This window comes from Gopherus flavomarginatus, chromosome 9, assembly GCF_025201925.1.
Source record: "Gopherus flavomarginatus isolate rGopFla2 chromosome 9, rGopFla2.mat.asm, whole genome shotgun sequence".
In the NCBI taxonomy this organism is placed as follows: Eukaryota; Metazoa; Chordata; order Testudines; family Testudinidae; genus Gopherus; species Gopherus flavomarginatus.
The window spans coordinates 25,310,419-25,336,402 of NC_066625.1; positions in this window are offsets into that span (position 1 = coordinate 25,310,419).

The window sequence follows — 25,984 nt, forward strand, 5'->3', positions numbered from 1 at the left end:
AGTGTACCATGTTAATTCTCTCAAGCCTTTCTATTCCAGAGACTTACAGGTTTGTCAGTTTACAGTCCAGGGAGATGATGCTGAGTGGCCTGACGGTGTCTACTACGACGGGAAAAAAGACGGTGGCGTGGAAGAGGTGAACCTCTCAACCACCCTGGAACGTCTGCAGCGGCAACAAATCAAGGAGCTGTGCACTAGCTTCGCCCCATTGTTCTCAGCCACCCCAGGACGGACTGAACGGGCATACCACTCCATTGATACAGGTAATGCTCACCCAATCAGAACCCCACCCTACCGAGTGTCTCCTCATGCCCAAGCTGCTATAGAACGGGAGATCCAGAACATGCTACAGATGGGTATAATCCGCTCATCTACTAGTGCATGGGCATCTCCAGTGGTTCTGGTACCCAAACCAGATGGGGAAATACGCTTTTGCGTGGACTACCGTAAGCTAAATGCGGTAACTCGTCCGGACAACTATCCAATGCCACGCACCGATGAGCTATTGGAAAAGTTGGGACGTGCCCAGTTCATCTCTACAATAGACTTAACCAAGGGGTACTGGCAAGTACCGCTAGATGAACCTGCCAAGGAGAGGTCAGCATTCGTCACCCATGCGGGGGTGTATGAATTCAATGTCCTTCCTTTCGGCCTTCGAAATGCACCCGCCACCTTCCAGAGGCTGGTAGATGGTCTACTAGCTGGACTGGGAGAATTTGCAGTTGCCTACCTCGATGATGTGGCCATTTTTTCAGACTCCTGGCCCGAACACCTACTACACCTGGAAAAGGTCTTTGAGCGCATCAGGCAGGCCGGACTAACTGTTAAGGCCAAAAAGTGTCAAATAGGCCAAAACAGAGTGACTTACCTGGGGCACCAGGTGGGTCGAGGAACCATAAACCCCCTACAGGCCAAGGTGGATGCTATCCAAAAGTGGCCTGTCCCATGGTCCAAGAAGCAGGTCCAATCCTTCTTAGGCTTGGCCGGATACTACAGGCGATTTGTACCACACTACAGCCAAATCGCTGCCCCACTGACCGACCTGACCAAAAAGACCCAGCCAAATGCAGTTAAGTGGACTGATGAGTGTCAAAAGGCCTTTACCCAGCTTAAGGCGATGCTCATGTCTGACCCTGTGCTCAGGGCCCCGGACTTTGACAAGCCATTCCTAGTAACCACGGATGCATCTGAGCGTGGTATAGGAGCAGTGCTCATGCAGGAAGCAACAGATCACAACTTCCATCCTGTCGTGTTTCTCAGCAAGAAACTGTCTGAGAGGGAAAGTCACTGGTCAGTCAGTGAAAAGGAATGCTATGCCATTGTGTACGCCCTGGAAAAGCTACGCCCATATGTTTGGGGACGGCGGTTCCAACTACAAACTGACCATGCTGCACTAAAGTGGCTTCATACTGCCAAGGGGAACAACAAGAAACTTCTTCGTTGGAGTTTAGCTCTCCAAGATTTTGATTTTGAAATTCAGCACATCACAGGAGCTTCTAACAAAGTAGCTGATGCACTCTCCCGTGAGAGTTTCCCAGAATTCAGTAGTTAAAAAGTGTTCTTAAAATGTAGAAGTCTGTTAGTTATATACTTAGGGGTATATGTAAAGGTGCATGTGTTGTATTAATCTGTTTATTTTAAAGTTCTAGAAGGAAATCGCCGCCAGTGAGCTTCCCCACTGTCTGCAGTTTGGGGGGCGTGTCATAAACAGATAGCTAAGGGTTAATGTCTCTTCCACCTGAAGCACCTGACCAGAGGACCAATCAGGAAACCGGATTTTTTCAACTCTGGGTGGAGGGAGTTTGTGTCTGAGTCTTTTGTCTGTCTTCCTGCTTTCTCTGAGCTTTGGAGAAGTAGTTTCTACTTTCTAGTCTTCTGTTTCTAAGTGTAAGGACAAAGAGATCAGATAGTAAGTTCTATGGTTTCTTTTCTTTGGTATTTGCATGAATATAAGTGCTGGAGTGCTTTGATTTGTATTCTTTTTGAATAAGGCTGTTTATTCAATATTCTTTTAAGCAATCAACCCTGTATTGTATCATCTAATACAGAGAGAACATTTGTATGTATTTTTCTTTCTTTTTATATAAAACTTTCTTTTAAGACCTGTTGGAGTTTTTCTTTACTTCAGGGAAATTGAGTCTGTACTCACCAGGGAATTGGTGGGAGGAAGAAATCGGGGAGATCTGTGTGTTGGATTGCTAGCCTGATTTTGCATTCCCTCTGGGGGAATAGGAAAGTACTTTTTGTTTCCAGGATTGGGAACAGAGAGGGGGAGTCTCTCTGTGTAGTTTCACAGAGCTTGTGTCTGTGTATCTCTCCAGGAGCACCTGGAGGGGGGAAGGGAAAAAGAATTATTTCCCTTTGTTGTGAGACTCAAGGGATTTGGGTCTTGGGGTCCCCAGGGAAGGTTTTTCAGAGGGACCAGCGTGCCCCAAAACACTCTAATTTTTTTGGGTGGTGGCAGCAGGTACCAGGTCCAAGCTGGTAACTAAGCTTGGAGGTTTTCATGCTAACCCCCATATTTTGGACGCTAAGGTCCAAATCTGGGACTAAGGTTATGATACAAGCAAATCAGCCTAAAGCCGGCCCTGTGTCCAGCTTTTCTAAATAGTCCTTAACCTGTTCTTTCACTACTGAAGGCTGCTCACCTCTTCCCCATACTGTGCTGCCCAGTGCAGCAGTCTGGAAGCTGACCTTGTCTGTGAAGACCAAGGCAAAAAAAGCATTGAGTACTTCAGCTTTTTCCACATCATCTGTCATTAGGTTACCTCCCCCATTCAGTAAGGGTCCCACACTTTCCCTGACCTTCTTCTTGTTAACATACCTGTAGAAACCATTCTTGTTACCCTCCACATCTCTTGCTAGCTGCAACTCCAGTTGTGCTTAATGGACCTTTAACTAGCAGTAATGAAATGTCTGCTTGCCAAGAGGCAGAAAGGGTTTCTTTGTTGCCAGTTGCTGAAAAAAATCAAAGTGCCATATAAGGTCAGAGGCTCTTCCCCTCTCTTTCTTCCTCCCCCGCCTTCCCCTCCTCCCCTACCCCCCCCCCCCCATCTTGCAGTCTAGCTCATTGGCAGCAAAATCCTAAATTCCGTTACAGTTTTTGTCTGTTAGGAAACTTGACCAATGATAAATGCTTCAGACATTTGAAATAAAAAATAATTTACAGCCCATCTATTCAATCATCTGAAGTAAGCCTGAACAGGAAAAGTTCAAAGTAACAGATTCTGTAGAACTGAGCAGCAATAGTGGTTGCATGTAGACTTTGGACTGTTCAGTACATAAGGTGCACTCTGGAATGGGAGCTCTGCTTCTGACGTCCTAACCTCTCCTCAAGTCCTCTTACAACCCTTTCAGCAACACTGTGATCTAGAGATGGGCCTCAGCTATAACCCCAGATCCATTCATTAAATCTGATCTGTGTCCAGTTTAATACCCAGGACAAGGAGCTGTGCGGGGGGACAACCTATCCCAAGATAAAGTGGGACTGGCAGATTCTCTCTTCTTTCCCACATGGGGACACTTTCCTGGATGAAGAAAGACTCTTTTACCTAAACTGACTTGTGTATAAAACACACTTGAATGTCCACAAAAATAGTCCTTCCAAATATGTCTCTGCTTATATATGCCAATACAGCAAATGTGCACATATGCAGATATTTATAGATACAGAGAGAGATCTTAAAGTACAAAGGAAATTTCCCTTTTCTGGCCACAACTTGCAAACAGTTTAGACAGACCTTCTACTGCTAAAAATACAGGTTGAACCTCTCTAGTCGAGCACTCTTGGGACCTTACCAATGCCAAACCAGAGAATTTGCTGAACCACAGTAGGCCAATATTGTAGCAATCGGGTCTCCTTTTATTTTTATCTTGACAAGGTGAATAAACGGAACAATGTTTGCAACACCGCCTAGCCAAAGCTTACTGTCTCTCTTTGTAACAAAGTGTTAGTGTTGTTACACAATTTTACTGTATTGACACAAGGAAATAAGTAGGTAAAGCATAAAAAACATAAAACAATCTGACAAAATAAATAATACAGGTAAATCTATAATTTACTTACTTAAAATGGTGCCTGAATTCTGCTTCCAAAGTGATGTGACAAGAACTGCTAACTTAAATTACATTTGAGTTACATCTGGGGTCTTTGCTGTAGGTATATCTGGGGTAGATGAAGTGGAGGCAACAGGATTTTTGACTATAGAGTCTGCTCACCACCACTCTTCACTCCCTTTAACCAATCTTCCAGCTTGGCTTATCTCATGTATTTTGGTTTTTCTTTAATGAGTTTTTCTCATATCACATAGAGAGACATGATCTCTTGCTCAGAAATGAAATGTCTTTGCTCCAGTCCTTTTATAAAATTTGTTGCCAACTGAATGCATTTATCCATATGAATTTTTTCCTGCGACATCCTTCTCATCTTCATCACCATCACTGGCTTCTTCATTATCTTTATTTTTTCCCTGCTGTATAATTTGCACACTTTCTTCATATGTCATTTGATGAGCAATCAATGCATCTCTGTCAACTTCTATCCAGTCTAGTAAATTTTCCTCTCCCAAACCCTTGGCCAAATCATATCCTTGAAGTTAAATTCTTTCCTAAATGTTCTCAAACTCTTCCCATCTTTAAGCGATACTAGCAATTGGGGCATAAACTCAGACCTATGCATATACTTCAGGGATCGTAAGATAGCCTGATCACAAGGCTGAATCAGTGAGGTACAGTTTTGGCGGTAAATACAGTCCCACCACATTATCTTTGACAAGCAGCTCTGCTTTAGGGTGGATGGAACAATTGTTGACAATCAGCACAATTTGGCATTTCAGATCCAGACCTATCAAGTGCAATGGGCTATTGTCTCCAGTAGAAAATATTTCTCAATCCATTTGAGACATAGATTAGTCGTTATCCATCCCTTTTTGTTACCACGGTATATCACTGGGAATATTTTCACCCCTTTGAATGCTCTTGGATTCACACTTTTTCCAATAACCATGAGCTTGCATTTGTGCATGTCTGCTGTGTTGCTACAACCAAGGACAGTTATCCTGACCTTTGACTCCTTCGAACCAGATGGTGGCCCTTTTGCATCAGTAGCCAACATTATTTTAGGCATACAACGCCAATAGAGATCAGTTTCATTGGCATTGTATACCTGCTCTGGGAATAACTTCTCATTTGCAACTAACTGTGCAAATATGTCAATGTACTTAGCGGCCACTTCCGTATCTGCACTTCTTTTTCCACCGCACACACAATGTAGACAAATGCCATGCCTGTTTTTAAATTTCTGAAGCCATCCTTGCAAACAGTCACACTCATGCTGCAGGTTAAGTTCTTTGTAGAATATTTTTGCTTGTGCCATCACCATTTCACCTGAAATGCTAAACACCTTCATTCCTATGCAGCTTGAACCAGTGTATAAGCACACTATCTAAATCACTGCTTTTCCCCCCTCCTTCAATGTTTTACAAACACTCATACTTTTTTTACAGTCACTTTTGGCAAAAAAATTAAGGATTTGATTCTTTTGCTTCTTCAAATTGTAAAATCCACACAAGGCACGTCCTGATGTGCTCTTTTCCAATTTCTGCAGCAATTCCACCTTCTGCTGTATGGATATTGACACATGCTTACATTTGGCCGCATTATCATCACTTCCACTGCTTGCCGGTCTCTTAGAAGACATATTTAGGAGTAAATTAGAGCTCAATAACAGCACAGAACACTGAGAACCAGGGCTGGTGGGACTTTGCCAGACTGCAGGAAACCTGGCCCCACCCACGAGAAGCAGACATCTGGCTAACTAAAATCACACCGGACCATGGATGTTGCCAGAACACAAAGTGCCGGATTAGAGAAGTTCAACCTGTACCAAGCTGCATTTCTCTAGTACAGGATATGCGCTTTCCTATCCAACAGTTAAATTATATCTGTTTCTCTTTGTCCCTTCTTGTCCACTTTTGAACGTTGCTCTTTGCTATGAAATGGTCCCAAACTTCCACCCCAGAGTTGACTCCACTCAGAATAAACAAGAGAAGCTAATGGAGACAAGTATTAAAATACATAATTATCTGAATTAAATTCAACATTCATTGATTTTCAGTTAAGTACAAAGAAAGTGGGTGTCCAGTATAGAACAAAAAAAAAAAAATTGTAACAAAACCACCAAAGGCCCTGATCCTGAAAACCAGTGAGACTGCACAGGTGACTAACGATCAGCATGTGCTGAAGTGTTTGCCAAACCAAGGCCAAAATTTGCAATAGGGATCAAAAGAGCTTGTGATGCAAGGATGAGATTTTCAAAAGCACCTAAGTGAGTTAGAAGCACAAATCCCATTGAAAGTCCTCCTCACTACCTTGGGCACTTTTAAAATTCCCACCTTAAATGTCTGAGTGCATTGTATGTGTATGTATGTATGTGCATACACAATGCCCAGGTAGCATGATAATATGGTTTTTTTTTATATTTATAAAGTTTAGGGTGACAAGTATCTCATCTTTAGGGATGTATCATACTTTATTAACCTGATGTTCAGTGAAGGCACCTAGAGATTAGGCTATTCAGCAGTAACAGCAAATCTTGCATGCACCAAAAGAAAACAGAATAAGGAATCAGTTTTGCTATATCCAACATCACTATCAATGCCCAGCAGAACTATAGTCAGTTTTAGTTAATAGTATCTGTAGATTTGGAAGTGGGTTGGAATCCTTTAGAATATAAGGTGCTCTACAAGCGTAAGATGACATCACTGTAACATTTATCTTCCACTAAAACATTAGCCCTAATTATCCTTTAAATGACCACAATACCTTGAAACATAACTACAGTTGGCAGGAGTTAGTTACTGAGTTACATTGCAAGCAAGCATTACAGGGGATCGTCTTGTCATACATCATTCTGTAGATAAGATAACTCAGTGCTCCTCTGTGCCCTGGAGTTCTTAGGGCATAAATCTCTAAGACACTAATAAAAAGGAGAGCTGAAGAAGAGCTCTGTGTAAAATCAAAAGCTTGCCTCTTTCACCAACAGAAGTTGGTCCAATAAAAGATATTACCTCACCCACTTTGTCTCTCTAACATTCCAAACCAACATGCATTTGATTATGAAGTAAATTGCAGATGACTCCATTCATTGTAAAAGCCCTAATCCGTAGCTGTGCTAGGCCCCTTTGCATTGTGTAGGTGCCACATGCTGCCTCCAACCGCAGCTAAACCAGCCACTTGAGAACTACCTGCATGCAAAGGGATAATCTGCTGTTGTGACCTGGTGTAGGAACTCTTAAACCAACCTCTCTCCCAAGACTGCCATCAGGAGTATGGAGAGATGTCCCTATGCCCTGCTGATGCCCAACTGTGGTAACAGCCCACCCATAAAGCTGCAGGGTCCCCAGGGATGCCAAAGGATATGTGGGAGGCCAGATCATCCACAGAGCTGCCCTCTGCTTGCAACCTGGCTCTGGCCCTCTAGCACCAGTGGTCCCTAGGACGCTCAGGGTGGTACATTTCTGTTGAACACATAATACAACCCTAGCCTATACGATCATTCCCAGGAAGTCTCCATGGGGCCAAGGGGATGTGCATGTACTCTGACCTGCTGACTCATCCCAATCTTCACTAATTCTTGCAGTGTAGACCCTGGGCTGTGGAAGGCCTTTTTCCACTGGGTCTGGAGGAGGAAATGGTTATGGCACAGCAGAAGTGGCTGTTTCTAATGGAGGGGAGAGATCCCTAAATGCCATGAAGAAGAGTAGGAGTAGACTCAGCTATCTCTGAGCCACCATCCTCTTCCTTCTCAAGATCCAGTGAAGGATGCTTCACATTCCCACTCTGCATGGATTTAAGTGGAGATGATGTAGGCCCAAAAATGGTGAAGCTCCTAGCTAGAATTCTTTTAATACTGTCATTTTCAAATGAAGATGCTACAGGTTTCTTTTTCAGCTACAGTATAATTCTGTATGCACACTGACATTATATTACCTTTGGGACATAGGAAAGTAAAAATTTTAACACTATGGATAACTAAATCTTGATGTCCATGCAGCAGTATCTTATCCTGATTCCTAGGCCAGCAAACCTTTTTGAAAAAAAAAAATTACAAAATCTATGTTCAATTCCCCTGGTGACCTTCAAATATATTATGTAGTTCTTCAGAACATTACATTAATTTCACATTTTTAAAATAAAATATTTTATGACTGGTATAGAGGCATTTTTTAAAGCTAGGTCAATAACAATAAATAAGACACTATGATAAATTATTAAAAATGGTGTTATCCATGCTTTGGCTTAATATTTATGTTTGTAGTGATTTGCCATTGAAGTTGCTTCCTGTTTTAACTACAAATGTATGAAAGAGCACATTACCATGGTACCTTCACACACACTGTTCTATACTTGGGGTTAAGTGAGTTCAGATGTTTCTGAGTGTTTAACTGGGCAATGAGAGCTTGCAAAGAACGTAGGATCAAGCCACAAAGGGGCTAATCTTCTAACAAAGAAAAAGAGATAAGCTACTCCTCCACGTTCATTCGCAATATGTGTGTTCCTATCACCTTCCCTCCCTGCTCCCTCTCCTTGATTAATAGCTTTAACAAAGCTCATCTGCAGATATGGAAGGTCAGAGAAGGCACCAGTGTGAATTTGTGCTTATGAGAGCTTCAAGACAATTTTGTATTCCAGGTACAAGTCTGCCTGTACACACCAGCGCATTTGATTTGCAAATCAATTGTCACTTCAGCTTCTGCACATTGAATCAAGTTAATGTTGTGTATCATTTGCTGTAAGACACTTAGTTGATTCATCCTGCTGTGTTTTTGTGACACTTAGGAATTTACTATAAAAATTATCCCTTTCTGCAAACACATATCTAATGCTCAGTTTCTAAATAAATATTTTCCAAAATGTGAAACTGTAGAAACAGAGCTAAATCCTGCTCACCCTACTTATGTTAGTGTCCCACTGACTTCAGCAGGACCTCAACACAGGTACAACAAGGAGGAAATAGCCGATTATGGCCTGTTTTCATGTACTCAGATAATGGAGCTGTGGATCACAAAACAATAAATGGATCTCAATCTCTCCCAATTTCAGCTACATTATCTATCACTCTTCATCAGAAGTGTTTGTTAGCCCTATACATTATGAAACATTACATGGAGAGCCCAGATTTTATGTGCTGGCTTTGATCATCTACTCGGCTGCTACTGTTCTTCATGAATTATCTTCCCAAATTGTAATGGGCCTTACACTGCACCATTCACAAGCAACTCAGAAAGTGTTACTTTTGTAGTTATTTCCTACAAAGCTTAATAGGAGCCATTTCCCCCCTCTCTATGAATGTGGTCATTTGCACAGAACGCTCTTTTCTTCTCCTTTTACAGTTATTCCCAGAAACATATCAACACAAAAACAAGGAGTAGGTTTTTGTGTCCTGAGATAGGAACATAATGAACCTAGCTGGCCAAAGAATTTGCACCCGGGATCTACAGCTTCTGATGCAAGCATGAGCAAACTTACTTGGAAAAGCATATTAGACACAAGTACACTAAGTTAGCCCAGCCCTAGATGCAGACAAAGATCCATAGTGAGCAAGGGAGGGTAATACCAGCATGTGTCAATGTCTCTCTCACACAAACAAAAGCTAAAGAGCAGAAGATGTGAACGTGTCGAAATCACAAAGCAAATAAAGGGCCAGTCCTCCTGCAAAATTCCACATGAAGTCAATGAACATTTTGCCTGATTAAGAACTGGAGGGTTTGGTCAACCAGAAGCCCTTTGCCATTGCAGATACAAGGCCCACAATAGCCCAGACTTTTATAACAGACATCATAGTACATCATCCCTCTTTTGAATGCTACTACTTTGTAGGTCATTCCTGGGTCAGTCATACAGTAGGTCTAATGTCAGCATAGAATTTGCATAATATTTGCATGCTTATGTGAAACATGATAATGAAAAGAAGGATATAAATATGAAATTCACAAAATGGCTCATCCATTCATTCACTTCAATATAATCAATCACACTACATAATGCTGGAGTGCTAAACTTAGAAAACAACTGAATTGAAAATAGCTTAAAACCCCCCTTGAGAAAGACCAAAAGAATCTATTGTTGTGAAAGCATCTAATAATCTTACTTGTACTATACATTTTATTCAGTAATTTAAAAAGTGATTATTTTGCTTTTCTCTATTACAAATTAGACTAGCAAAAGATGCTATATACTCAGAACCATATTGCATTGTCTGTGATATATACTGTACACAAAAATGGGTTTATCTGTACCACATAATTTCTGTATATCTTACTATACGTAATACTATATGCTACAACAAATGGATGTATTAAAATATGGTATACAAACTCGGGTAAAACTTAAAACAGGTTTTCTAAAATGACTACTGATTTGGGGTACATCACTTCCTGGTTGCTAAACTTGGATCACCCACCAGGTGAAAATCAGGCTCCTTTCAAACATTTCAGATTAGACATCCAGGAGCTGAGGCACACAAATTCAACAGCCTTCTTTGAAAATATTGGCCAAAATTGCCAAGTGCACAGTGAAAACTCCTCAAGCTTTGCAGGCACCACCTCCAATCCAGTCCCCAGGAGCAGACAGCAAAGACAGTAACAGATTCAGGAAAGATGTTAAGGTCATTGCGGTAGCTAGCAAGGTGCAGATAGATACCCCAGTTTACATCTGTAAGTTTGTTCTGTGGCTTTGATTCCAGAAACTACAGTTCCCATGATGCACTGGAGGAGCAGGAAAGAGAGAGAAAGCATGTAAGCTCTGTGAAAGAGGGAGGTGAATAAACCTTATATTTGGTGATATTAAGATTCCTGAGTCTCCCTCAAAGGGGTTGAGGTACACAAGTCATCTCTGACATTGAGAGGATCTGGTCTTCCCAGGGAGATGGGATTTCTGTATCCTACAGATAAAAGAACCTAATTCTGTTTTCACGTACACTGGTGTAGATCCTAAGTAACTCCATGTGACAGCCATAGAATTAACCCTAGATTTACATCAGTGCAGAACTGTCCCATAGATATCTTATCCCTGCTTATTCTTTTAGGGTAAAATTCATCCTGTGGAGAGGGGCAGTGCAAAGCTTATGCATCAATTAAATCCCACTAATGTCCTCAAAATAAAGTGTAAATGGGTTTGAAATAGTATCCCTAGGATCTGTGCATGAGTGCAGTACAGAGGCAAATCTCATCATTACACAATAAAAGATACAATAATCATAATAATACTTTGCACTTAGCATTCTGCACACAGGGATCTGAAAGCTCTTCTCAAACTTTGGCTCAAGTTCACCCCACATGTAACTCTGATTAACTCCAGTGGAGTTACGAGAAGGAATTTGTCCTGTTAATCAATGAAGCAATCATCTTACAGTTAGATAAACTGAGGCAGGAAAAGTTTCGGTCAGTTGCCCCACATCACACAATGAATCAGTAGCTGAGTCAGAAAGATACCCAAAAGTCCCAATACCCGATTCATTATTGTAAGCATTAGACCACATTGAATCCTTCTTTCCATGTTGGTGAGTGGCAGCTGAGTTCCTGCCTCTTTCATTCAACTTTGTCATAACTGCAGGCACTTCAGGGAGCATCCCTGATCCCCAAGCATCATAGAGTCTAACTGCTTGTCTCTCCAGTGGGGCTGTCCCACGTTAGGGCCAATAAGCCTGGGTTCATTGTGCTCCTTGGGTTAATGGCAGGTACCAGCTCTTAAGTTTCCTGGTCACTGGAGCTAAAGTGGATTTTTAGTGTGCAGTGCCTTCACCTAATGGCTAGATGAATAAATGAAATATGCAGCCCCTATGGACGTTACAAATTAGAACAAATCAAGGACAAACCCTGTTTAAAAGGGAGAAACACTTCATTAGTGGAAAGGATAAGGTTAAATTAAAGGGATAAAAATAAGAACTAGAGTAAAGAGCAAGGGCAGGCACATCAAGGCGAACAGATAAAAGAATGCACAAGTTAAAAACCAAAATAATAATTAGGTCCTCCCTCAAGTAAAAATATCTCCTCTAGTAATTAAATGTAATCAATAGCCCACACCTAACATAAAAGCAAATGAGTGCAACCCCAGAATCCTTCTATAGCTGTGGTTCTCAAACTTTTGTACTGGCTCTCAAACAACAAGCCTAGGAGTGTGACCCTCCCCCCTTATAAATTAAAAATACATTTTTTTATATTTAACACTATAAAAGCTGGAGGCAAAGCAGCGCTTGGGGTGGAGGCTGACAGCTCGCAACCCTCCAAGTAATAACCTTTCAACCCCCTGAGGGGTCACAACCCCCAGTTTGAGAACCCCTGCTCCACAGACCCCTCATTGTTAGTGTACACATGATGCTTTGTGTTGGAGCAGCTGTAGGGCTGACTGAACAAAGGAAAGTTTGTACAGTAAAGAAAACAACAAAATGTTGCAGACCTGACTTGTGAGTGATCAGCAGGGTGCCACACACCCACTCCATCAACTGCAGGTGAGCCTTCCCCTAGCCATGCACCGACTAACCAGGACTCTTCTCCTCTCAGAGCCCTTTCTCAGCTATCTAGGTGTGGACTGCAAACAGCATTCACTGTTATGATGTACCACTGTGAGGCAGGCAGATTTCTCACTGGAAGGAGCAGTCCTTGGGTGGCCCAAACCCTGGCCTTCCTTTGGCTTCCAGAGCCAACCTAACAGGTGAGGATGGCAGCCAATCCTCTTCTCTGGATATGGAGTTTGGGGGCTCCTCCTCTCCCTGCTGAGTCTGGCTTGAGGCTAATGATTGCTTGGATGCAGAGGGCAGGGTGGAGGCAAGAGGATTAGTTTCCCTCTGTGTCCATTATTTTCAGCTGCCAAACTGTTTGGGGCAACTAGTGGAAGTGAGGTGGGAATCTCTTGTGAAGCCAGGTGCTTCTGGCTAAGAGGCAAAATGGAGTTCTCTTCCCAACTCAGCTGTGAGCAACTAAGGAGTTGTGTCTCCTGCTGCTAGAAGCAGACACCTAGCAGCCAACTTCCTTCCCCCAAACACCCTGGGTGTGTCTACACTGCAGTTAGATACCTGTGGCTGGCCCATGCCAGCTGACTCACACCCATAGGGTTCAGGCTGCAGGGCAGTTTAATTGCAGGATGCAGCCTGAGCTCTTCGACCCTCCCACCTCACAAGGTCATAAAGTCTGGGCTCCACTCCAAGCCCAAAACATCTACACTGCAGTGAAAGAGCCCCACAGCCCAAGCCGTGTGAGCCCGAGTCAGCAGGCACTGGCTGGCCGTGGGTTTTTTATTGCAGTGTAGACGTACCCACTGTGTCTGTTAGTGCTCAGCACACTGGTCTGGGTAGTCTCATCTGTGTGCTGGCTGTTGGGGCCTGCAGTTGGTTGTCGTGAAATGCAGTCAGGCCTGTGGCCCAACAGGTCCCAAGCCTCGCTTCTTTATCTGTCACCTCCCCACTCTGGGCTTGGTCCCAAGCAGAGGCTAGGCAGGCAGTCTCTATTCCCTACCGCTGTGCTGCTGTCTGTCCATGTGAGCAGCATCTCATGCCCCCAAAATGTCAAGTGGGCTACATAAGTGGCTAGGCAATTTTTTTATTTATTTTTCTCAGGCTCACCCCCCTTTATCCTGATACCCCATCTTATAAAGACATGAATTACATCTCTCCCATTCCTTTGCTATTTTCTGCCTACTAATAAATGTTGATTTCAGAGTTTCCTTATTTTAAAAAGAACATTGAATTAACAGATTATGGGCTTTATCCTGTGAACCCTAATTCAGGTAAGTAATCATTTCATATGAGAGTACGTTTCATCAAATGCCAGTCCAATAAGGGTTTGCATGATTTTAATCTTAAGACTTTATAGGCTCAGTCTGGAATTTTCAAAGGAGCCTAGGGGGGTTTGGAGTCACACTCCTATAACATTTCTTTGGAAGTGGGGTACCTAACTCCCTTCAACTCTTTTCAGTCTCAACCAAAGTTCTTCTGTGGGTATGGCTAATCAAATGGTAGCTTGCAACATTATGTCCTTGCATGATCAGATTATGAAGACTTGAATTCAGATGCTTTTTTTTACCTCGAGGTGAACGTGCATGTCAAATGCCGAATAGTGATTCTGTCTCCTTTTATCGGATGAATAGATCTGAATCATTGCAAACTTCCATTTGGACTATATATACTGAATTAAGGATGCCAATTAGTCAGATTTTATCTTTTATTTATCATGCACATTAATGTTTCAAGTTACAGACAAGGATGTGTAAAACAATAAGCTTTGACATAGGTTTAGTAAAACAAAATTAAACGCTTGAGAGAGGCCATATGTTTAACACATACATCCTGAACTCATGCTCATTAAGCCCACAAATGATATTGTGGTTCTGTTTTGTTCCCTACACACGTGATCCCAATATGAATGCAAAAGTCACGGTCAGATATAATAACCCATTATTTTCCATCTACCACAAGAGGCCCTGAAGAGAAGGATCATGCAATCAGCTTTATCAGTTTCTCTGCTGCCTCTGAAAACGGCTGCCATAGGCAATTCTGTCAAATCAGAATTTCATCAGCGTAGTACTACACATATAGAATAGCTCCTTTCAGACTGAATAATATGAGTCGCGTAATAAAGCCTCCAAGTATTTCACATCACAGAGATCAATAGAAAGGCACCAATTTGTTACAAGTGTTTGTGCACCACCCCCCACTCCATTCCACAAGGGGCAGTTTGAGATAGCATAAGTGTAATAATTCTGACTGCGTAGATCGAGTTCAGGATCTGTTAGTTCTTACATGTCACAGTTTAACACTGGAGTCCTCTCAGAGAGATGGCTAGGAATAACGCTTCTTAGATTACAGAGCAGGAGAAAAAAGAACAGGAGTAGTTGTGGCATCTTAGAGACTAACACATTTATTTCAGCATGAGCTTTCGTGAGCTACAGCTCACTTCTTCAGATGCACAGAATGCAGGAGTAGAGACCCTCTATTACTTGTGAACTCTGTGCTAGTCCTTCACACACTTCAAGCCCCAGTTTCAAGATTCCTGGAGTATTCTGTATTGTGTGTGCTCAGTTACCTAACAGGATGACAGTCTGAGCTTCTCTGACTCATTAGTTTGAGCTGTGTGTCCTCTTCTGTACCTGACCCACCGAATGTGTGACAGAGCTACAACACTCCACCAGGAGAGTTAACCTTTCTGCTCAAGCTCCTGCTCTTAGTCCTGGAGGTCACCAGTACAATCCCTGATGCTGACCAAGCTGGCAGTCATTATACTCCCATCTCCTTTCCCTGCCCTTCCTCCTGCTCCTAATTACTGAAGTGCATGGGCTGCAACTTCTTGAGACCACTTCCTAAAATGTTTATTTTAACACTGTCACATGAACGAATTAGCCCCATGCAAAAGAGATCCATTGTTTTACATCTCAATCCTTCACCTCATGATCCTAATTTATTTGAATTGCACATACTGGAAATATGAGGTCCACAAAAGATTCAGAAACAAAATATTAAATAATCAGATTTTATCTCTCTTATTAATTTGCAGCTAGAACTGACAGACAAAAGATGCATCAGTTGTTGACACATGCACTGTACCACACTGTACATTTTAAACTTTCCCCTCATTGCCATTTTTGTTTGTTTGCTTGTTGTTTTAGAATGGAAAGAGAAATTGACAATTACTGTACCAAGATTTACTTTCTACAGAAAGAGATGTAGGTAGGTAAATAAAAGAAGAAATGCTTTTAAAATATTCTCTTTGGTTGATCATCTTCCCTGTACAGCACAAGGCCTATGCAATACTTAAGCTTTATGTTGAGAGCTTTATGAGGAGACTAAAGCAGAGCCAAAATGATGCCTTGTGGTGGGCCTCTGCATGGAGAATTACTCCCTTAATGATTTACAGTCTTGAAGAGTGGTTTATATTTAAATAGCATGCCACTTAACCTTGGAAGACCCTTCCCAAATGCTACGCTAAATGAGACCACTTATCAAACACAAACATGGCACCTGCTAACAAATTCCCAAAACGGCCATGTTCACTTCTGTGACAGAGGACTTAAAGGAAAGCGCATTTAATCAGCCCAGTGCCTACACAGCAATAATCAGTTTGACCACAAAGACACAGGTCATTTGTTGTTTGCTTCTGCTTATAGCTGCTTTGGCTGTATCATTGCAATGCCATGCTGAATTTGTTGTGGTGTGCCATATTATGGTTTTAATAAACTGCATTCTTCAGCTGAGAATGGATTTCATTCTAACCTGGTAATAAAAGACAGATGTATCCAATTGTTTTTTGTTGGACCCATTTAAGTTTATTATTTTAAGATGCCTCTGAAGAATAAGGACTGACTCTAAATAAGACTCTATTCTTCAAAAGGGAAGAAGAATTATGATGACCACCACAAATGTCATCCTCTCATAACAGAGACAGGTATTATGTACACATTGGCCAACTGGAATAAATGACACATAATTGCTTTTCACTTTGCTAATGGAGAGAAAGAGATTAAATATGGAGCAACTTTCCAGAGGAGAAGATGTATGAGTGTCATCCACTGCTTTAATTAAACAATAGTGTGTGATTAAAAATCAAAACACAGAGAGAGAGAGATACCAGAGAAGTTCATTCAAAATGCGCTAGCTAAAGCAGACACCTGAGAGAGTTATTCACACAGGAAATAGCTAGCTGAAGCAGCAGAGATAATAACTCTATCATGTACAAATTTGTCTTCCCTGCCCTCCTCCATCAGTTTGTTCCTATGATTTTGTTTGATTTAAAATTTAGTTTGATGCAGGCTAGCTGGGGCAGCAGGCAATGCAAACCATACTATTTTTTTTCAAATAATTTATTCATCCCCCTTGGAAAGAGAGAATTTTCTCTACTGAAAATTTTCTCTCTATATGTTATCTTGGATGAAACAACATTTTGCATGTTCATTTTTGGAGTTGCCGTGTGTTCACTTTTTAATCTATGTGCACTCAGTTGCCTTGTCTTTTTATATTTGCACCCACTCTCCCCTCAGAAGAGAAGTGCTGCCTATGGCCAGAAAGATTAATATATATGTCATCAGTTACCTGGTAGTTTTAGAAGAGATTCTGAGACCCAGCCTTTCCTCTCCTGGCTTTGTAATAGACTAACATTGGGGCTGATCCAGTGAGGTGCTGAGCATTCCCAGTTTCCACTGGCTTCAGTGTGAATGGAGATAATTCAGTACCTCCCAGGACTGGTCAGCACATCACTGATAAGGTATGTTTCCAAAAGAGCATGATGTTCTGTACTGCTGCAGTAGCAAAGATGAATGGTAACGTGAGGGTGAAAACATTTGGCTTTACCAGATCACAAATATGGTAATGCACCATTGGAAGCAGCAGTACATTATGCCCAGGAAGGCTGTGTTATAGCTTGGGCCTCAGAAGCAAACTGATGGTATATTCCCCAGGAAAATGGCAGCAAATTTACTTTCTAAAAGTGGAGTCCATTTAATTGCCAGCCCTTTGAACACTGCTCTAGTTTGCCAGTTGCTCTTGAAAGGATGACTCTCTGGGGAACACAGAGCCTAGCATAGGGGATAATGCTGGGAAAAAGGGGACTGTGCACAACTTACTCTCTACTCATGTGAGTCAAGTGTTTGCAGGATCAGATTCTAGATTTGTACATTATAGGCTAGAGGCAGGAAGTGGTTTAGGTAGAGGGGTTTTATTATCACAGTTTCCAGAGAAATAACTTGAGGAGAAGTTAAAATTATAATGAACATACTGTCTATGTGCTTTTGGGGGGGCGAAGGTCATGATGTATTAGTGGATTCTGTGGCAAAACAAAGCACATCATTAAAAGAATTCAACCTTTTGCTTTCATCCACTCCTGAGCATCTGCACTTACAGCTATTGTATGAAATGTGTCTGAAAGGAAAGTGCTATAGGCAACATGAGAACATATGGTCTCCACAACACAGAGACCACTTATCATGGACTAGCCATGACCTGGGCTACTTGTCAGCTACACCCAATGCAGGAGGGGTTACAGGCTCTGCAGACTCACTATGTAACCTCTCTGTGTAGTTGGAAGGGAAGAAATAGGAGGGGTGGGTAGTGGGCAGAGCCAAGTCCCCCAATGCACTCAGTCGTACAGCTACACAGCCAACTCCAGATCACAAGCTTCCACTTGGGCTGCTCCATGGGCTGCACAACAACACACTGCCCGTAATGCAGGGCTTATGAAGAAACCACAGCTGAGCCTCACATGGGTGAAGTGAACAGGACTTGATTTCAGATCCTTGACCCAGAAAGTTTCAGAAGCACTGTTCAAAAGGAGAGTTATTAAACAATAACTTGTCTGGTTATTGGATTGCATGAACACCACTGAAGGATGGGGGGGGGGGTGTTGTGTGTTTCTAATTATTGCTATTAATATTAAGCAGCAGCTCAAATCCTCAAAGATAGGTGCCTAAACATCTTTGAGGATTTGGACCCAATGGACTGACACCAATCATGCCCCCTGTCATCTATGTTGACAGAAGGTTGGTGGGACTCCTTCTCCAGTGTCCACTTATTCCATATGATGCTCTTTTTCCTTGATAGAAATCCACTAGTATATTAATAAACATAGAATTTAGATATAGAAAAGATCTCTTGAATCACCCAGTTCATCCCACTAGCACTGCAGAATTGTTCCACGCAACAAAGGTGGGGGAATCAGACTTCTGGTGTGATACTGGGAATAGGATTTTGTGTAACAGTGCAAATTTCCCACAACTACAGCCTGAATGGGAACCAAGCTATGTTCTAAGCAAAATAAAAGATTCGTCCGTCTGTAACATTCTCTTATTATCACTAAAAGCAAATAGTATCATATTAATGTTAATGCAATGGAAAATTAAACCAGACTCAAGCATGCTGAATTTACAAAGCAATTCACCTGTGACTTCATTATGACAAGGTCCTCCGAGTGCTTCGGAAATGCAGTGCAGTACTGTTTCTTGTGCTCTCTGATAACTTTACAGTGGAGCAAGCTCTTACCAAAGAAGTAATTTATGGGGGAAGGGAGGAAGAGATGGGGGACTTGACCCTGGCTGAACATAGTGCCGCTTCTCTCCTAGACAAGGCAATTTTTAAAAATCCCCATGATGCAGTGATCTCATTCCAAATGGAACTTCCTATATAAGTAGCCCTGCTGTCTTTTGCATTTGAACTGTTTTGATATTTTCTGTCATTTTACTGGTGAGTGTTTTGTTTTAGCCTCCCTTTTATCACCAGCCTACATGTGTTTGCAGACAGCAGATATCCACTCAGTGCTGGACCACAAAGTTCCTTTAAAAATACACCATACTGCCCTTCTCCTAGAGGTCATTTCCTAGGAGACATTCCTCCTGGGAACCCAGACTCTCATTAGAGATCCTGTAGCCAGAGAATAAACAACCTGGAAATTCTGTAGCAAAGCCAGACCAAGAAAACATCCCCTACCATTGTTTCCTGTCTATGTTCTCTCTCCTAAGAGCCTGACTCCCCATACAGGACTTGTGGTCAGAGTCCAAAATAAAACAAAACTGGAGTTTTGTGATTAAAAGTACAAAAACAAAACAAAAAGACCCTCCTCAGATGTTTCCTTCATCCCAGGGTCTCTCCTGAGAATGCAGCACTTCCCAGAGATCTGACAGTCTAAACCACATAAATCAGGCAGTGTGTCTCCCCTATTTGTAGGGGAGCTTGCCAGCTGTTCCAGCTTCCCCCTTAGTCTCTCCCCTTTTGAGCAAAAGAAGTTGCTTAAATACACTGCCTCTTCCAAGGATGCCTTGTGTGACAGGCCTTCAGTGCCAGCAGCCTGGGGACATTAATATCTAATATCCCTCTGGGCTGAGAGAGGAGTGTATCCTCCTCTGCCCACTCTACACCAAGAGGTCTTAGCATTGAAGAGAGGCAGCTGTCTAGCTCTGTTTCCAGGATCCTTTACTGCCTCCCTGAGACCATGTCCTCTCACGGTGCGTATTTTCCTGGTCTCACGGGACTCTCTTTATTACTGTACGACCCTTGAAATTGGGTAGTACAGCCAGGGAGACTGCCGTCATCAGTCTTAAAGGACTCACATACCCTGTTACAGGGCTCCTGCTGAGGAATAAAACTGCTGGGTGAATAGCAGAAAACTTGCAAAGCTGGGAGATGGTTTTGTTAATGCATCCAGCAATATACTTTAGCTTCCTGTTCTTGAGGCAGCGTATGGCTATATCTGTGCTACATAATCTGCCTGAGTCTGATCTCAGTCACTCTGATATGAATCTTGAATAACTCCACTGGAGGCAAAGGCAATGGATTTATCTCAACAAAGAAACAGTGGTGAGTACAAAATTGGATTCCCTCACTAAAAAAAAATAAAAAAATAAAAAATAAATCCCCAAAGGCACAGGTGTAATTTTAGGGTTTTGTTGGGTTTTTTTTTAAAAGAGAGCATTGATCAAGCTGCTGATTTAATCCAATAATCCAGTGTGTCCCAGATAACAATGGACACTTTTTCCCCCACATCAGCAACGCTGAGCATATTTTCCCACATTATCAACTTCCAATTACTTTGTCCAGCAAATTATCCTACTCTTGATTTGTGTAATTAGCCAGACAGATCAAACACCCTTTCTGGGAATAGTAGCTTTTGCAAGGATGACACAGCTCTACCACTCATACTGAAACTTTCCGGTGCCTGAACTCCTTTCACAAGTCTTTAGAAAGAGTTTTACAACTAAAGGTCTCAAGGTATACAGCACTGCCCTGAAGTGTCTTGTGGTTACTTCAATGTCAAATGCTTGTTTTATGCAATATCTCTGAGTGGAAGCATTGCTCAGAGTTCTGATATATTGGATTATTAATGCATGGATGCATCTTTTCTCAAGCGATGTTCCACTTCCAACTGAATATTTTGCAAACCTTATATTTTCTTTCTTAACTATGTTTAATTCCTCCTGGAGTTAAAGGCATCTTTCTCATCGTTATTACAGTGCTAAACCTCACATCTCCATCACTGAGTGGTTTCTTCAATAGCACTGTTACCAATGTCTGAATCATTTATCAACACCACATCAACTGTCTTTTAATTTAGCCTCTTCTGGACTGTCTCTGATATATTTAAATATAAATCTCAAAGAGTGAAATGTCAGCAGTTAGAAGTAATCATATTTCGGCATCAAAAAAATTTTTAAAAGTGAGCAGAATAAGAGAAAGAGTCTGGATTTCTCTAGGTTATCATCTATATTTAATTTCTCCCTATCATGCACCTTAAAATTTTAGCTCTGCAAATCTCTCCAAGGATGCCTGCAAGTTACTGGCTCTCTTTCAATGTCCCCTCACTATGCAATCCACTCGCATCTCACTCTTCAAGGATAACATACTGCACAGTCAGTGCACGGGCTGCCATTGGCCATGCCCATTACTTCTGATTTGGGAAAGATTACTAGCGGTACTGTGGTTTCACTGTGATTGCCAATTTCACTGGATTGAAAATGAAGCCCAACATTTTCAGCATAGAACTTTGCAACGATTGTTGGCCACCTGAATGGCTTACCTGCAGCACTGCTTTATTAGTGATTTAACAGTACCATATGCTTACTGATTATGCACAGAAATGAAGAATTTTCCCTTGAGAGATAATTAAAAATGTCTTGTTGGTTTTAATTGTTTTAGGTACCACAGGGTGGTTGGGGGAGAAAGTGGAGGTATTTTCTATGATCTTTCCAAACATCAGCCTCCTCTCAGAACTAGCAGGGTATTCAAATAAATCCTTTGTTATCCCGATTGGTACACAACAAAGAGCTCTTTTGTACAAAATGAGATTTTGCTCTTATGAGTGCTCAGAACAGTTCATATTAGTGGGCTATTGATTTATTTGTTTATTTGAAGGGCCTAGCTAGCTTCAATTGACCTTGGAAGTTTGGATGGTTCCTGCAATCTCTGAACGGTTAATATAAGCAGTGATTATTATTCCAAAGCTTACACACTTCTGTCTTAGTCCAGCGCTTGTATAACAACTTGTGCTCTATCAACGGTTAGCATTTCCACTGACTGAGGACTGGAGTGCGACACTGCCATGTCGATAATCATTATGAGGCCATGGTCCTGAATGTGTCACTCTTAATCCACACAAGTGGTCAGTGTACTGAAGCCAGAGAGGCATTTCATTTTGACCGTTTTTCAAAAACTTTTCAAGTTGCAATATTCACTGAAATCAGCCCTTTCCCCTAAAAACTTTTGGTTTTGACAAATCAGCATTTTCCAACCAAATATATTTCATCAAAACCTTTCTGACCAGCATTAATTTGTATACATTTATTAAGCATGGGATTTTCAGACATGCTCAGCATTGGTCTAATAGCCCTCCTCTGGGCAGGTTTACAGTTCTACCACTGACTTCAGTGGAAGCACCCAGCATTATTGTAGCTCTATGTTTGAATGTCTCATTTTAAAAACATATTTAATCAAAAATACGATTGACCCAGTGGCCCTCAACCACATCATTCTGCCAGACAGCTCAAAATATGTTCTAGACCTGCTGCCACCACCTTTGATCTACCCTATAGCCTTCAATCCACTCCCTCAACAAATGCCTTAAAAATATACATTAGCACTGCATTTTCCCCTTTCTTCTCACTTACAAAGGGACCAGCTACAGTCGGACCCATATGAAATAGGTTGTGCGTTAGAACAGGAATCATGCATATCTTGTGCTTTGCTTTCGATAGTTCTTTGCTAGATCATTATGGTGGTTCAGGTGTTAGAAGAATCACTTCTTGCTTTATTAATATTTATATAAGGTAGCATCTAAAAGTCCCACCTGATATTGAGGCCCCATTGTGTAAGGCACTATTACCAGCACAGTAGGAGAGAATCTCTGCCCCAAAGAGACTACAGCAGTGGTGGGCAACCTGCGGCCCGTGGGCTGCACGGAACCCATCAGGGTAATCTGCTGGCAGGCCATGAGACAGTTTGTTCACATTGACCGTCCGCAAGCATGGCCGCCCGCAGCTCCCAGTGGCCACAGTTCGCTGTTCTCAGCCAATGGGAGATCTGGGAAGCAGCGCGGGCTGGCCGACAGTTCCTGCAGCTCCCATTGGCTGGGAACAGTGAACTGGGAGCTGTGGCTGGCTGTGCCTGCAGATGGTTGATGTAAACAAAGTGTCTTGCAGCCTGCCACCAAATTACCCTGACAGGCAGTGTGCGGGCCGCAAGTTGTCCACTGCTGTATTACATATCTCCTCAATAATGTTTATTGCTCCTGAAGTTGTGAGAAGTAGCTATTCATTTCTTGTCCTGGTTTGTTCTCAAAGCACTCTCAACTGATTTAAGAATCAATCATGCTGCTTTTATAGAATTTTGTTTCTAGCAAACCCCTGGGCAGGATTTTGTTTTGAGCCTACGTAAATAGGTCACAACACGTTATAGTTGTTGAAGGTGGTGAATGTGAACACCTCACTGGCAACCAGTTACACATATAAGTAGATCCATTGAGTTTAGTGAAATTACCCATCTGAGTAACTGCTCTAACAGTATGAGTAAAGGGATTGACAACTGACCCTTCGTTTACAGCCTGCTTTTTGCAAATAAATTCTGTGCAGGGAGTGTTTGGTGTTTCTTGGGCCCACTACATATGCATGGCTAGCTGGAAAGAGTGATTTTTGTGTCTGCTGGATTTATAGTTAACTTCAAATGAAGTTGTTGTGAATAAAAATTCCCACCTGCTCTATAAATGGCTTATTTGGAAAATGAAAGAGATATAGAATTACAATGTGTATGAAAACAATGGCTGGGAGAATGCACTCATAACAAATTATGCTAGTGACTTCATCTCAATTTTCCAAATGAATAAAAGGTATATTTACAAATCCGTAAAGACAGATTATCACTCTTGTAGCTGTCCTGTCTTAAAACCAGCACTGTGCCCACACAGAGCTCAATCACATTATCCATTGGGTCTGACATGTGGCGCTAGGCAGAGGTGATCCATTTGTAATAAATGATGCATCTTTTTGCTTCTCTGTTCATTCTAGGGTGGTTGTTTCTTTGGACTAACTCTAGGACTAATGCATCCTATTTTGCTCAAGGATTTCTTTGGGTTTTTTGCTAGACTGGCTTTATTTTTCTTGCATTTTCCTGGTGCTGTCTCTGAGTGCTGTTGAAGGTGTTTGACAGGCACTTTTCCACAATTTGATTGTCTTGTCATTTTCTAGTGCTGCTGATGCTGTGAAGTATTTTCTGTTGAGGGAAGTTTACAAGCACATTACCCTGTTTGACAGGGACAGTGAACCATAAGGAATTATGTTGATATTGTATACAACTGGCTTTTTGTTTGCAAAGTCTAACTCCAGATTTTCATATAGCCATGTCAGTGTCACTGTTTCCTGTGCCTTTGCAAATTCCAATCAAAAATATTTGTACAGTTGTGCACACCTTTACAATGTTACTGCAGACTATCAGACCAAATTGGTATGTGAAACACAGCTGATGGGAGTAGTGTCCCACAGAACTGTCAGTCATCACAGAGGACAAGAGTGTAAATCAGGTTGCATGTACATACAGCAGAAGGAAGTTTCTGGACTTCACTGATGGGGTGTCTGCTAGCACACAGCCAAAACATAGAAAATGCTGAACACCTTCTGGAAGGCACTGAGTCCCTTCAATTTCCTTTGACCTCAAGAACATGTGATGATGCTTAGCCCCTCTCAGGATCAGTCAGATAATACCCCTTGACAACTGTTTTACTTTCTGTTGCCAAGCATATCTTGTGCTTTGGCAACCCTGCCCCCTCCACCTTCCAGCTAGTCCCACTGGCTGTGCAAGCATGCGTTGCTGCTTCTGTCAGCCACACTAGTGTTTGGTCCAAAGAATAAGTTTAAGTATTATTGCGTCCTATTAGGCTTTTGGCTCAACCAAACAAGGCTTGTGCTTTAGCCCTGAAGGTCCTGGGTTCAAACCCTGCTCTTGGCCCAAGCAAGGGATCAGTTATGCTTGTAGACTTTTTAGTTCTTATGTATCTAAACCTTGCCTAGGGAAAACATGAGAAGTAAAATGATGCAAGCCACAACAAAGCCTCGCACAAGCAGTGGTCTGAATCAGACAGCTGGTCTGATAACATTGTGCCACGGGACATAGTATTGCAGTATAGGCAGGGCCAGCTTTAGGAAGTGTGGGGCCCGATTCGAATATCCGGAGGTGGTCCAGGTCTTCCGCAGCATTGAAGGACCCGCCACCGAAATGCTGCAGAAGACCCGGAGCGAGTGAAGGACCCGCTGCCGAAGTGCTGCCGAAAACTGGACCGCAGCTGGCTGAGTAAAAATTAAAAAGGCACCTAACTTAGGTGCTCTTCTTTAGGGTGCGGGGCCCTCTTAGGTGTGGGGCCAAATTCAGGGGAATCGGCCTAAAGCCAGCCCTGAGTATAGGCTATGCTGGCCAAACACAGCAAGGGACACAATGGGTTTTATGTTGCAGGAATAGACATGTGGATGGCTCACAATATGGCTAGTGTAATTATTGCCACCCATAGCACATGCTCACCAGTACTGTTGACTGTGAACATGTTCCTCCTGTTGAGAGGAGCAGTACAGAGCATCCTACCGAAAGCTGTGCATCCTTCCCTCCGCCACCATGATACTGCTTGTTCTCTATGCGCTTGAATCAATTGTGTAATGTAAATCAAACACATGGGGCCAAATTCAGACCTGGAGTCAGCAGTGCAACTCTGCTGATCTTACTATTTTACATGATATTTTATTGTGGTTCATTTTAAGATGCTGTAGCTCTGCCACAGGTTCATACCCAAATCAGGCATCAGCTGGTGCAAGCCAACATAAAACAGATTTCAGTGGAGCTAGGATAATTAAGAACCTGACCCAGTCAGTGTCCTTAATTATTGATTATTTAGAACTAGGAAACCAATCTTTTAGAGGGATGTCCCTGACTTTCACCTGGCTCACCAAAAATAAACCTCTGTTCTCTCTTTTTTAAAGGACA